The 12,636-nt window shown below is 37.6% G+C and overlaps 1 long non-coding RNA gene across 3 annotated transcripts in view; it reads right to left on the bottom strand.

Moving 5' to 3' along the window:
• LOC107651007 (uncharacterized) overlaps window positions 1-12,636 on the bottom strand; it is a 105,445-nt gene that overhangs the window by 36,258 nt on the left and 56,551 nt on the right. For 2 of the 3 annotated variants that reach the window (XR_008916771.1, XR_008916770.1), the window contains exon 6: window positions 2,596-2,738. This is a non-coding gene — a long non-coding RNA (uncharacterized LOC107651007). Of the gene's footprint in view, window positions 1-1,714; window positions 2,739-12,636 lie in introns of those variants that run through there. The other variant, XR_001627302.2, reaches the window with a different exon arrangement.

A 12,636-nucleotide genomic window follows, 5' to 3' on the forward strand; every position in this document is an offset into this window, starting at 1 on the left:
GACACAATACTGGCAGAGATAGCCAATAAAGTGAATGACAGATTGAAGATTCAAAGAGATCTGGACTGGCTGGAACAGTGGCTGAAAGCCAAAAGAGATTAAATTTAATAGAAACAAATTTGAAAATGTAAATAAAGTCCTATATTTGGGTTCCAAAAAATCAATAGCATAAGCTCAGAATGAGGGAGACCTGCTCTATTAGCAATGCTTGTGAAGCTGTGGGGATTTTAGCTGACCACAAGTTCAGTATGACTGATACATCTGCTAAAAGAAAAGAGGAAGCTAATGCATTGGGCTGCATTAAGGGAGCCATTCTGTCCAGAATGAGAGTGGTGATAGTCCATCTATACTCTTCCTCATTCATGACTACATCTTGAGTACTAGGTTGCCTCAGGAAGATTAGCAGATTCAACCCTTCATTTTTAGAAATGAGGAAACTAAGACCTAGAGTGGTCAAGTGATCTGCACAGTAAAAGATAGAGACAGAGATGGAGAGAAGAAGGAAGAGGAGAGACAGACAGACAGACAGAGACAGAGAGACAGAGAGAGACAGAGACAGAGGCAGAGAGACAAAGACATAGAGACAGAGACACAGACAGACAGATAGAGTAAGAGATAGCATTTTGCATTTGTTAAAGCACTTCCTATGAGCCAGACACTGTGCTAAATAAGTCCTGGCTATACAAATATCAGTAAAAAAGCAAGTCTTGACCTCAAGTCTCCACTCTAATGGAGGAAGATAAAACATTTTTTAAAGATAATACAAAAAACTGAAAAGCATAGTGGCTAGAGGGTGGGAGTGGGGAAGAGTATGAAACAGTACCAGTCCAAAGGCAAGATGGAAAAGTCCAAAGAGTCAGGATAAGAGCTGGGCATAAAATGAGCCAATGTAGTCTGGGCCAGTAGTAAGCAAGCAAAGTGGACTCAAGACCCATTCCATTGACTTCTCATAATTCATCATGAGCTGCTTCTCTGTTCTGAGCATCACCATTTCTAGTGGGATATTCACAAATCAGAATACATTCTAAATGTTGTGGGGGTTCAAAGAGGAGTCATTCATATTAGGAAATGTTGGAAGAAAACAGAGATTTTAGCCTAGAAAAGAGGATGTGGAAGAGACATAGTAGCTGTCCTCAAGTATCTAAAAGTATGTGTCACATAGAAGAGGTATTAGATTTCTACCCATGTAGCTCTGGAGGGGAGGAATAGGATCACTTGGTGGAAGTTCAGAGACAGTGACTTCAGCTGTGCAGGAATGGAATACCTTACAAAATAGGGAGATTCTTCACCGGAAACATTAAAGCAAAAACCAAATAGCCACCATTCTTATTGTAAGGGGAGATTAAATAATGAGTCTGTTGTTCTGTGTGAATATAAAACAATGTTGATCTGCACACAACTGCCAAGGAAGCATCCATGAATAAGTAAACACAAAACATTATCAATATATAAAGAATTACCTACCAGAATGAGGTAAAGGATCTCATCAAAGAGATTTTGCCCACCCCGCCTTCCCCTGCCAATGGGTCCAATAAGTAACAAGAACAAATGATAACTAAAATATATGTTTTGTGCTTTACTGGCATCTACCCAGTATCAAAAGAGCTATAGAGAGGCTTTCAGAACATTTGGTTAGACCCATGTCAAGGACATGAAGAATAGTCACTCCAAAAGAAAGGATAAGTATGAGTTAGGTTTTGCATTAGTCCCAACATGGATGAGATCACAGATCTATTTAATGATTGAAATATCTAAAAACCATATCAAAAGGTTTTTTTTTCATCAAGGAGAAAGTAGAATAAGTGACTTCTAAAGATGTTTTCAACTATCAGATTCTATAATCTATTCTAAAACACATACTTCATTCCCTCCATCTCTCCTCTCTCCCTTTCTTTTCTCTGGACAGAAATATTTCGAGTTTCCATAGCTGAATGAGGGGTTCCTTGGCTGAAGTTCACTAGGGCATGACTCCTGTGGTAACTCCGTGGCCCTGGAAAACTTGGCACAAGCTAAGGAAATTTCAGGATATCTGTTCCTCTACTCACTCCCTTTCTTGAATCCTTGCTCTAATTCAGATTCTGATTTCCATGGATGGTTTGTTTCAATCTAGTGACTTTATCCATTTCTGTGTGTAGGAGAAGAATGTAGGTGTTTGCCAACCTTTCTTCATTGGCATGGTCCATAGCCAGAGGGTAATTAAGCATGTGTACTGTTAGGTGCTCACATACCACTTTATTCATTTTTCCAAAGCATGAAATAGAGCCTAATCAGAGCCTATTCAGTGCTTTGAAGTCACCAGGACTTTTCCACATGCCAGAGGGAAAAGCATAACATACTTTCTCTTCTTTCTCCATACTTTCTTGTTCAGCAGAACTCTAACAGGGTAGCAACCCATTTCTTTCCCTCTGTCTCTCTCCCTCATTCCTGATCCAATGTGATTCCCTTATCTAACCCCTTTGCTTCTACGTGCCTGCATTTGGAGAACAGCTGATGAGGATGTCCTACAAACTCAGAATCTTGGGTCTTAGTCATGGTGTGGTTATCCTATATTCTTCTGAGATCAGTTCACTCAATTCTAGGTCAAAAGGAACTTACCTTTTGCTCTCCAAGAAGTAGCAAGAACTGGGGCATCTTCAACTCTTCCATTCCAGTATTAATTCAGCTAAGACAGTAGATAGGGTGCTAATGATTTGGACCTCAATATAGTCTTATTCAAGTCTTCTTGGGAAAGTCAGCATCTGGAAAATCAGAATCCAAAACTAGACTTTCATAACAATTCCAAACTATTTTTAAGTAGCTAGATACGGGGAAAAGGGGGGAAGTTGATGATTGAGTAGAAGATGCCTAAAATAAGTTGAAAGTGGAGGATTTATCCATTTTAAGATATTCATTTATTCATCTATCTAGACATCTTTTGATGCAATGCACCAAAAGAAAATGGCTGGTATAAAGAATCAATTGGCTAATTGTTGTAACTAATTATTCCTATTCATTAGGTTTGTCAACAAAACCATTAACACTAAACATCCTTAGGCATTGGTAATCTGTAATGTTAAAAGACTTAAAAGAAATGTTTTCCCTGTGTTGGAGAGATACACTTATGGAGGCTTCATGGAAGAACATAAATAAAAATCATAAAGCTCAAGAGTTTTACAGTTTGAAAACATACCTCCAAAATCTATCCCTTGAAATTTTTGTACATCTGGGTCCTACAGTTCTTGCCGTTTATTTTCTAGTCAATCCCATTTGTTTACTCTTTCTCCTAATGTCTAATGGTATGTCTCTTGTTCATCAGCCCTGCCTGCAGAGTCTTAGGTTTCAGAAGGGCATCCCTTGCATTCTGTTTTTATTTGTATTATCACTGCCCATATTCCTTGAAGGCATTTAAATTTCTTTGGATCTTTGTGAAAGGACTCCAAGAGCACAGAGCTAGAATGAATCCAATTGCTCCTGGCAAGAGCCCATGTGGTGAGGGGAAGGGGGTGACTGTAGTACTCAGGAAATGTGTTTAAGCATCAAGAGATTTGACCCTGAGTACCCTGAGACTCTTGTCCCACACCTCACAACTTGTCCAGAACACAAAGAGGTAGAACCACTGCCAGGCTTATATTTTTTAATGTCTTTCATATTTCTATTTATCATTTCTTTCTCTGGAAATGGACATTCACCAGTTATTCTTCAAATTGTATAAATGTTCTCTTGGTTCTATCCATTTCATTATTCATTATTTCATGTAGGTCTTTCCAAATTTTTGAAAATTAAATTGTTCATTATTTCTTACAGCACAGTAGTGTTCCAAAAACACATTTTAAGGAAGGAAATTATGAAAATATTTTTGTTTCTTCTGAGTAGATGGATGTCAAAAAATATTCCTGACTTCAGTCCATGATTAAATCCATCAATCAGTCAATAAATATTAAGTGCCTACTATGTGTCCGGCACTCTATGATGGTGGAGAGAAAAAAAACAAAAAATGAAAACAGCTCTGATCTTCAAGGAACTTACATTCTATTGGGAAAATATATTTAAATGCCTATAAAATATACACAAAAAAAAAAAAAATATATATATATATATATATATATATATAGAGAGAGAGAGAGAGAGAGAGAGAGAGAGAGACTTGTGGCTCTGGAGGAGAGATCAGGAAATGTAGGAGGTAATGATAGAGATGATTCTTGAAGGAAATTAGGGGCTCTAATCCTAGATCATTCAAACATTTAGTCATTATTTTGTGCTGTACTAAGGACTAGAGATATTTTTTTTAGAAAGGCAAAATTAGAGTCTCTGACCTCAAGGAGTTCATATTTTAATGAGGAGAGACAATACGCAATTTTATATTCAAAAGATATGTGCAGTATAAATGGGAGATAATCTTGAAGTGGACCTCAAGGATGAACATTCTAGACATAGAACATGACTAGTGCAAAGGCATGGAAATGGGAGACAGAGTGTCTTATGTGAAGAAGAGCAAGAAGGACAGCTTGTCTGGACTGCAAAGAAGAAAAAGATATAATAAGTCCAGAAAAGTGGGCTAGAACCAGTTTGAGAAGTGCTTAAATGTCTGTTTCAAATGAGAGTCCCCTCCAGGTTATTGAGCAAGAGATTTTATTGAGCACGTGGTCAGACCTGAGCTTTAGGGAAATCATCCTTATTGCTGTGTGATGGATTGGAGACAGCAGCATGTACATCATGGACATTTGCAATAGCGGGCACTGAGGATAGAAAGATTAAACTGACCAAGTCCTAGCCACAAGGAGCTTACATTCTACTGGATCATGTTTAGACACAACCTAAAAATGTCTTGGGTTTTCCAGACTATTCAGTAATTTGGGGTTCTGTTGAGGGTGGGATTGATAAAGAAATCCATTTGCCCACAGAGGACGTGTATGGGTTTCACACAGTATGAAAACAATGATTATTTCTCTGGATCTGCTATCTCTGAATAAACATAGCCACAGCAGGGAAGATGTAGAAAAGAAAGGATGCAAGAGTAAAGGGCCTCAAGGAAAATAATCAATTTTCTTTAATTTTTTTATAGTCTTCCTTGCAGCAGGGAGAATCCATAAATATGTAAATACATTTTTGTTAAGATATCATGCTCATAAGGACTAAGAAATTAATTAACATTAGCATGTTGAATCACTTAGGTGTCAGTAGCTAATGTGGCTAATTGACATTTAATAAGTCTTGCTATCTAATTTACTATGAATGCATTAAATGCTAATTAATTGCTTAGTTATTCTTTACACAATTACTATACTGTATGTTAATATGCATTTAACAGCTTATTATTTGGATAATTTTTATATTGGCAAATAAGTTACCTGGTAATTCCAGGTCTAATATATTTAGCAACCCACTAGATTTATTCTCTCGAGCATAATCAATGAATCAGTTAATTCATATAACTTAAAATTATTGAAAAATAATTACTAACTTAATTGTACCATAATCTCCTAATAAAATTGGTGATGCCTACTGAGGTCTGTTTACTTTTTATTTGTTTAGGTAGCAAGGTATGCTGTCTTAACATCTACCAATCCTAGCTAATATTTTCTAAATGGCCCAAAGTGTCCCCTCTTCACCAATCTCTCATGCCAACCATTTACAAGGAACATCTAATACAAAGGATAGCAATTGTGATCCACTGTTCAGTCAATATATGATGCTGGGCATTTAAATCCATTTTTATGACTCCATTCCAACCAAACATGAGGACATTCAACAGAATTCTCATCTGTGTGTAGCTTTGAACAATATCTTTTAGGAAAGAGGAGGGCTGGAAGGAGAGATGGTTTGCTTGTTTCTTTCTAAGTCCCCCAAATTATCCTGGCCTCAGTATGAACATTCCCTTCTTCTCCTTATGGGCTACTAACCACTTATGGAAAGAATAGAAAGTAAATATATAATAACACATATTTATATTTATGATATTTATAAATAGATATTTATTGTATATATTGTATATTTATTACATAATTATTTTTATACATTAATACTATTATATATTAACAATATATAACAAATAAAAAGCACAACATGTTGAGTCAGACTACAAGAATTTTATTCTAAGGCATTGCTAAGTTTCCTGAATATACTAGATGCCATTTCTGTCCCTGTTCTCCATATTATGATAACAGCCACGTCTGATGTTAGTTTCCAAGAACTGGAAAGTTCGTGCCATTGTTAGAGTTTTTGGCAGCATCTTCTGCCTTCTTAATTCTACAGATCAGCTACTTTCTTGTTATGGTCACAAACTTAGCAGGTAGCCCTGAGTTGTCATATTGCCTAGGGAGAAAATTTGACATGAGACTTTCCTTGCTTGTACTTCTTAACCTTCTACCAGTTCCTTTCAGTTTCAAAGTGAGCCCTTCCACCAGCCTTTCCTGACAATTTCAATGTCCTTCCAGGAATAATTATTCAATTGAATTCTACAAGAATTTATTAATAGGACTGAAAGTTAAGAATAATTTAATGGACCAAGCTGCATCATTTGCTGCGGTACTTCCATACACACACACATACAGACACAAGACAAGAAAATAGAGATAGAAAGAACATTTTAAACATATAATTATAATAATTTTTTTCATCAGTTGACACACCTGGTCCTTCTAGTATTGAATTCTGCTATGTGTAAGGCATTTCACATCTGCATGGCTGGGCTAGACTGACAAAATGACAATGATTGAGTCCAATTAGATGTTTTAGACATGCTCAAACTTGTTCTCCCAAAGCCAGGCTGCTACATCTTCCCCTTGGTGTTCCAGGGGCTAAATCTGATCTCTTTTAGCTTTTCTTTTCTCCATTGCCACTTGTTAAGTTACTAGGTAACCAGTATTGGGGTGACTAGCACCCCAGTTTCATTTAGCCACTTAACATCAATGAACATTTACAAAAACATATTTACTTTGAAGATGGGGCAAGAACAAAGTACAAACATCTGATCTCCACTGATCTGGAGGTACCCTATCCCATATACCACTTCAGTCTCTGATGAGCTGAAGGACAGAGAAAGAGTGTTCAGATAGGTAAGAGGAGAACCAAGAGAGAAAGGTGTCCCAAAAATCTCTAGAGAAGAAAGTATTAAGGAGAGAGTGACCAGCAGTGTCTAAGGCTGCAGGGAGGTCAAGAAGAATAAAGAATGAGATCCTTATCTGAGCTATTGATGAATTGGGGTCTCAGGGGGCACTCATGAAGTTCACTCCTTTCTCTTGGGATATAGATGCTCCATTGGTTCTGGAACTCACATTGGGATGCCTAGATGCTGAAACACTTTCTAGAGTTTTTACCTTGCTAGCCTGCAGACTCCACATAAAAGGGAAAATAAAAAATACAAAGGCCAAAGACCAAGGTACTTTTTTACTGATCCATATTACCTGAGAGGGGAGAAGACCCCATGTGTTGTCTTCTTATGAGAGCAATGTCTCTCACCAATTCTGGGAGTAAAGGGGTTATATCAACAGAGCACAATGAAGCAAAGAAAGTCAGCCAAACCTGACTTAGGACTTTGTGAAAATAACCCCATTTCTGGATATGCAGATATTTGAAAAAGGTTCCTTCCAATTAATAGGCCAAACCCAGTTGTAAAATGTCAACATACAGCCTCAGTTCCCTCATTTTCAAAATGAGGATAATAGCGCCTACTTCACAAGTTTTCTGTGAGTACAAATAAAACTACATGTGTAGCAGCCTTAAAGCATTATATTAATGTTAATTGGGATCATTATTGTTATGATGGCTCACCTCTCCTTCAACCAGAAAGTGTCCCCCCAATGCCCTTCATTATCCCACAATATTACTAGAACAGTCCATGTGAAATGACTTTCCACAGACAGTGATCATCAGCACAAGGAAAGGGTCATTTCATCACAGGCCACTCACATTCAAGCATCCTTTCCATCAACCTGAGTTCAAGGCAAGGCTTAGAAGGGTTCAGTCTCCCCAAGGGAATCATTTGTCTTTGCCAAAGGAGCATGGTCCCAAAAAGAAGAAGCCTAGCAGGCAAATAAACTTAATGAAGTTTGTAATAGACTTGGAGGATATCAGACCATGATCAAAGCAGGAATGAGCCACAAGAAACAATTAATTAAGACTCTGTCACTATCTCCCTCTTCCCATATACTTCTGTGTGGCAAGAACCACTTTAATTGTTCCTGGACTTTCACAGAATCAAAGACAGCTTTTCTTCTCCTGGATTTCAAAGGCCTGAAGGAGTCAAGAGTCTAAAGAAGTTAATGACAGGCTTCCAAGACTCCTTTGTTCCAGGATTGGTTCTCCAAAATAGGGAGATGCTCCTTCTCCCTCCCCATCCCACTCCCTTCTCTATCCCCCCTCCTCTGCCAAATAATATCCTTTCTCACCTTCAAAACCAATCTCACAACCCAATTTCCATGAAGCCTTTCCTGAACAATTCCACATAACTCTCATCATTCCAGGTATCCTTCTGTTCCTGTTAGCAATACTAGTGGAAACACTAACAATAATGCCATAGTTCAAGGATCCATGATGGCAAGTGTGGCTACTCACTTCATAAAGACACACTGCAAGCACATCCTGCTTTAGGAGATTGGGAGTTACTGTATTAAAAATGATCAATTATCTGGTGGTTGGCTAAACGTCTACTGTTGAGTTTCTATAAACTTAGCTGGGGTGGTCCTCAGGAGAGAGTAATATAGAGGACAATACTTGAATTCTTTCCAGCTTTGTAGGATATGCTACAGTTGGGCATCATTGGCATACCCTTGGAGAACTCAGTTATATTTGCATACCATGATGAGGCATCAAAGAATAGCTTTGGGGGATGGAAGAAGCATCTCATGATGGCTTTGCTAAAACCCTATGGGGTAGATGATGGTAAGTATCATTGGCCCTACTTCATAGATGCAGAACATTGTTGTAGGTTCCATGACTTCAAGCCAACAAGCATGTATAAAGTACACTGAGCTAAGCTCTGAGAATACAAACACAAACATGAAAAAAGACAATTCTTGTCCTAAAAGAGCTTATATTCTATTGGAAGGTGACAGTATATAAAAGAAAGTTGGAGGGGGTAAGGGATAGGAGGAGGGAGAGAAGCATGGGGGCAAAGTAGGGAAAATCTGGACAGATAGAAATGGAGCCTGGAGAGGAATGAAGGCATTTTCTTTAAAAAGAAGGTTGGGGTGAGGGGAAGCTGGGTGGCTAGAGATGGAAGACCTTGGATTCAAATATGACCTTAGATACTTCCTTAGCTGTGTAACCCTGGGCAAGTAACTGAACCCCCATTGCCTAGCCCTTACCACTCTTCTGATTTGGAACCAGTTCATAGTATTGATTCTAAGACAGAAGGTAATGGTTAAAAAAAAAAATAGTTTTCACATGACCATGAAACTGAGGCAGATACAGGGAAAGAAAATAGATCATCAAATAATGGCAGTGAGTGGGGGGTGATGTCCTTACCCCCTTTTCTATCTGAAATGTATTCAGGAATTGGATGCCACATTTTTCTACTTTTATATGTAATTATAATAATAATAGCAATGGACATTTTAGTAGCATTTTCTGTATAATCTGTTCCACACAAAACAATGTAAAGTCATTCTTTCAAGTATTATCACAGGTTCAGAGATATAAAGTGATTTGTCCTTGGTTCCCCAGTTAGTGATGGTACAAGTTGAGATTAAATCTCTAAGCACAGAATGCTTTACATTTTGCCACATTGTTTCTTAGAAAAAATCAGAACATAATGTGATATATGATATATAATATATGTGACATGATATCATGATATTACATGATATAGAATATTATACAATGTGGTACAATATAATAATTTAATTTAATGGGATGTGATATGATATAAGAAATATGATAATGTAAAATATATGATATAATAATTAAAATAATATATTATATGATATGTAATAAAATAAGATATCACATGATATAATATATAATATATGACATAAGTTATATAATAAAATAAAATATTATATTATATAATAAAATGATATGATATATTATATAATAAAATAATGTTATATGGTATAATATAGTATATAATATGTAATCATATGATATGATATAATAATAAAATAATGTATATGTAATAATAAAATTATTCGATATGGTATAATATATGATATGATATAATAATAAAATTATATGGTGTATAATAATAAAACAATCTGATATGGTATTATATATTATATGATATAATATTATTATTAATAGTAAAATAATATGGTATATAATATATTATATAATAATAAAATAATCTGATATGATATGACATATTATATGATATAATACTATTATTATATCATATAATAGTAAAATAATATTGTATGTAATATATGATATAACAATAAAATAATCTGGTGTAGTATATGATATAATATAAAATGTAATTATATGATGTGAGATATGATCTAATAATAAAATAATATATTTTATATTGTGTTATATAATTAATATAGCATAACATGATATAAAATATGGTATAGTTTGATGCATAATTAATATAGTATAATAATGATTACTAATATACAATAGAAGTTATTAACCTGACAAATAATACCTATAATATTACTAATAATCAATAACATAGTTTTATGGGGAAAGATCAGAGCTTGGATCCGGAAGCCCTCAATGAGAGTCTTCTCCGAGACTGATCTGTCCCTGGGGCACCTACAGCACTCTCCGATATAAAATCAGGGCGCTGGGTGAGGTGGCCTCTGAGGTGCCTTCCTGATGGCTCTCTCTATCATCACACAAGCCTACTCTGTAAAGTGGCAGAAGAGATCAGGCGGTCCCAGGTAGGTGGGAAGCTGAAGGGATCCTATAAATCTCTATCTCCACAGGAGATTTATGGAGATAGATAGATGGGAGGAAGTGGATGGGGACGGGGAGGGGGAATGACTTATGATTTCTGTCTTCACAGCCTTGCCCTAGTTGTTGGAGATTACTTTGCTGCCGCTGTTTGTTTGAAGCCTCTGCAAATGTAGAAAGATGAACTCAGAGCCTGCATCAGGGGCTGTGATTTTCCGAGGTGGAGATCATTAATATGAATAATTACCGTGTGGGACAAGTATTTATCAACCCTTCCTCAGTGGAGGGTGGGCTGGCCTCAGGGACAGAGCTAAGAGCCCGGGAGGCTGGTGAATCAGAATCACAGTCAGGATGTGAATGATGATGGGGAAGGGATCTGAAGCTGTGATCTCCTATTCCCCACAGACCCTGCCTCCTGCCCCCTAGAAAAGTTTGCCTGTTCAATTAGTTTAATTACATGGTGGCAAAGAGTATTTCCAAACTGTGGGAACAGCTGGGTCGTGATCACCCCTGCTCCTGGCTTGAAATCTTTTAGGCACTCGTGGCCCTGAAAGAGTGACGTGAGCATCAGAGAGGTGTGTTTCAGTAGAGATGCTGTAATTCGGTCCTGATGCCTAGAATCAGTGATGCCCTTTTCAGAGCACCACCCTCCCGGGATAGGCACTGTAAGATGATGTGGTTATTGTTCAATATAGTTTTCCAGAAACATTTCCTCCGTGTGTGTGTGTGTGTGTGTGTGTGTGTGTGTGTGTGTGTGTGTGTGTGTGTGTGAGAGAGAGAGAGAGAGAGAGAGAGAGAGAGAGAGACAGAGAGAGACAGAGAGAGACAGACACAGAGACAGAGACAGAGACAGAGAGACAGAGAGAGACAGAGAGACAGAGACAGAGACAGTCAGAGAGAAAGAGAGGGAGAAGGAAAGGCAGAGGGAGAGGGAAAAATAGAGAGAGGGAGAGAGAAAGGGAGGGGGAGAGAGTGACACAAACAGACAGACAGACAGGCAGAAAGAGAGGGAGATGGAAGGTAGGGGGAGAGGGAAAAATAGAGAGAGGGAGAAAGAGAGAGAGAGGGAGGGGAGAGAAGGGAGAGGGGATGGAAGGAGAAGGAGAGTAAGATGGAAGAATATATGATGGAAAGAAAGATTAATTTTCAGCCCACCAGGCAAGAGGAATAAAACAACCTCAAATCAACAATAAGAGAAGGAGGTCTCAACATGGATCCTATGGACTTCTGACAATCCACCCAGATTAGGGGAGACTCCAAAACACTCCAGGACACTGTTGGGGAAGCTTCCACTTTAGGTGGAGTGGAATGGGCTAGGAAGTTTGCCTGCTATCCATATTTGCACCCTCCCAATTTAGATGCTCTTGGACAAAAGCCCTAGTACATCATCCTAGTATAGCCCTGGGCAGAGGTGTCATTCTAGTTTTGTCAATAATTAGGTAGGTGACTCAGTGGATTGAGAGCCAGGCCTAGAGATGGGAGGTCCTGGATTCAAATCTGTCCTCAGACACCTCTTAATTGGATGACCCTGGGTAAATCACTTAACCCCCACTGCCCAGCCCTTACTGCTCTTCTGTCTTGGAACCAATACACAGTATTGATTCTAAGATGGAAAGTAAGGGTTAAAATATATATAACTAGCTAGGTGACTTTGGGTAGTCACTTAACAACTCCAAGCTTCCATTTTTGTCTCTATCAAAGGAGATAATTACACTAGATTGTCTCTAAAGGTTCCTTCTAGCTCTAAGATCATACATGTCACTAGATCAGATCTAAGGTTCCTTCCAGGTCTAACTTTTATGAATTTATTAATATATATTA

The sequence above is a fragment of the Monodelphis domestica genome, chromosome 2 (genome assembly GCF_027887165.1).
Source record: "Monodelphis domestica isolate mMonDom1 chromosome 2, mMonDom1.pri, whole genome shotgun sequence".
In the NCBI taxonomy this organism is placed as follows: domain Eukaryota; kingdom Metazoa; phylum Chordata; class Mammalia; order Didelphimorphia; family Didelphidae; genus Monodelphis; species Monodelphis domestica.